Here is a 3,129-nt window from a genome sequence, read left to right as displayed (position 1 = left end):
AGAACGAGGGGTGGAGAAAGCGCCACGAAGAACCAAGGGTGGCCGCCGTGGCTTCGGCTTGGCCCCGCGTGCGGCCAACCGCAACGGGTCGACCAGCGGGCACAGACCACAGCCAGAGCAGCCAATGGCAGCGGCGCGCCCTTGTGGCAACTATAGGGCAACGGGCAAAGGTGCATGCGGCACACGCGTGCGGCGCGCCCGAGCGCAATGGCTTAACGTCATGGACGCGGCGACCGCGACCACAGAGCTGAACAGTCGAAACCAATGTTGTGCACACTTTTTAAAGCTAAACGAGAACCGCTAACGACCAAGGTTTGGGTTCGACTCCATATCCTAACCTAAAGTCGATTATACCATCTACCCAGCGAAACCATCGCAAGGACCCAAGAGGGAGATAGGAGGATGCCAAGATGGGTTCGTCAAGCTGGGCGCTGGTTCGCGAACCGAGCAGCAATTCATGGTCCGCAGCGCATTCTAACGAAGTTAGGCAATTTCTACGAGAGTACCGTGACACCTATCGCCACCTCGACCTACACCGTTCTCAAGTGCTCATTTCGACGCAGCTGACGGTGCAAAAACATGAAGTTGGTGTTTAGAAAATTTTATGGATATTTAAATGTCGAAGTAGCATTGTCTATCATCTTTTCAGACTTAAATGGAATTCAAGGTTCCAGTTAGAACTAACACTCCCTAGCACTTTTGGTTAAATTTTTAAACAGTCTAAGCCTCGTCAACCTCAACTAAACAACATGTCATGACCTAGCGCATACTCCGTGCTAACTCATAGAAATAAACATCTAGAAATTATTTAACCTTGTTCAGTACAATTCGCCAAAGATCAATACTTTTAACATAAACTCAAGTTCCTACCGATTCCCGACGAGCTCTCATTCTAAATTTCGGGTTTGATTCCCAAGCTATCAGATTTACTATTAAACAACTTCCACTCACTAAAACAAAAGTTGCATTCTCATCTACTAACTTGCACTTCAAATTTTTATTTAAGTACTAAATTCAAATTATATTTTATGTTGTTTACAAAAATTGTTTTTTGTGCCAACGATTAAATCTACCCGTCTATTTCCTTGTCGGGATTTTCATTACCACCTTTATGCGAGTTTTAACTCTAACACCCGAGAAACTTGCCTTGATAATTTCTCTTAGGCCTTAATCTAGGTGCTAAGTGAGCTCGTAACACCAGAGGTGTTACACCATAAAACTTAAAAATAAGGTGCTTAGGAACAATGAGGATATAAATAAGAATTATATTTGTTGCTACCTAATGCCGTTAATTTCAATGTGCTTAGGAACAATGATGGTGATGTGAATATGAGAACGACGTCTTCTTTAGCGTCTATAATAGATGGGGCATGGATACACCATGCTCAAGATCCATCTTGTCTCATGTACCCCCTTGAAAGAATCAAGAGGGGGTGTAAATTGGCTAAACTAAAGTTCTTACAAAATTAAAACCTATCACTTAACTAATTTCACCTCTTGTGTCTAGTACTCCCTCCATCCCAAATTGTAAGTCATTACAACTTTTTTGGAGAGTCAAATCATCTCAAATTTGACCAAACTTATATAATAAAATAATAACATTTATGATATCAAATAAGTATAATTAGATTCTTTATTAATTATTTTCATAGTATGTCTATTTGTTGTCATAAATTTTTGTAATTCTCTCCATAATTTTGGTCAAACTTGAGATGCCTTGACTCTCTAAGAAAGTTGAAATGACTTATAATTTGAAATGAAGGTGGTATGTATTTTTAGTCTACGCAAAATTTTGCAACCTAGTTCCAACCCTATACTAGTATGGCAATTCTAGTTACTAAATAGATGAAAATAAATTGTACAAATATAAATAAAAAGGGTTAAAAAATCATATAATGATTGTGCGTACCTTGTGAATGTTCGGATTATTAAAGCAGTTTTGGCTGATGGGTGCTACGTTCTTATCATCTGATCTCTATGTTTGCATCTTTACACACGTCGGATAATTGGCAACCAACAACAGTCATTGCTCAATAACATTCAACTGAAAAATAAAAACGATTTTTCCTGCTGCCCCATGAGTTCATCATCGTTGTTAAGTTTGATACCAGACCAACTGTCCGTAAGACAGGATATTTCTACACCCCTTAGAGGTAGTTGGTTTGTGTCAAAGTCGACAGTATATTGATGTCGTCTAGGGAGACTTGCGGGCAAGAGGTAAGGGGGAAGGATCGATCTGCAATGGTAACGTGAGACACTCTAAAAGACAACACAAACGTTGAACAAGATGTGTATCAATGGCCAGTGATCACAGCATGAGGGCACATGGTTTTTAGAATCGCGCATATGATGGCGTGCTCGGTACTGTTTTCTACAGCCGCAGCTGCAAGCTGGTGTGCCATGCATGGGTGGAGCTAGGGGTATCCCTATATTCCAAGGAATACCCATGTTTTTTTTTGCAACAAAACAAATATAGAAATATAAGTGAGTTGCGGCACATTGACTTGGAAGTCAGAAGAGTTCACGACGCAGCTAGCACCCCTCCCTGGATCCACCTCGTCCCTCCTTCCCAGCCTCGATGTCCATTCAACTCGCCCCCTCGCTCCTGCAATCGGCAACCTGCATTGTCCAACGGCCCCGTTCGGCTTACCTTATAATCTAGCTTATTCGGTTTCTTTTTTTAGCCGGAACAATGTTTTTCTCTCACAACAATTCAGCCGGAACAGTGTTTTTCAGCCAAACGAACGGGGCCGGCGGAGCGGATGACCTTGAAACCATTGGCAGTCACTACAGTCTGCAGCAGCCAGCACGGCAGTACCCCTCTCCCTCAACGGCTCAACCCCCCCCCCCCCCCCACCATCCACCCACCCGCGGCTCAAAACCCCCCCCCCCCCCCACCCCCACACCCACCCACCCACCCCCCACCCCCACCGCCCCTCATAGCTGTGCTAGAATTGACGTCTCCCTATCCTAGATCCATTTTTCAGTCTACTTGTTTTCATCTCAGTCCAAAACAAATTGAAATCTTGATTGATGAAATCTAGAATGAATCGCTGCAATCTAATGTTTTTTGCATTGTATTCTTGTTATGGTCATTGTGTTATGAATTTATGGTCCAATATATTGCAT

The sequence above is a fragment of the Miscanthus floridulus genome, chromosome 8 (genome assembly GCF_019320115.1).
Source record: "Miscanthus floridulus cultivar M001 chromosome 8, ASM1932011v1, whole genome shotgun sequence".
Lineage (NCBI taxonomy): Eukaryota > Viridiplantae > Streptophyta > Magnoliopsida > Poales > Poaceae > Miscanthus > Miscanthus floridulus.
This window is presented reverse-complemented; position numbering follows the sequence as displayed.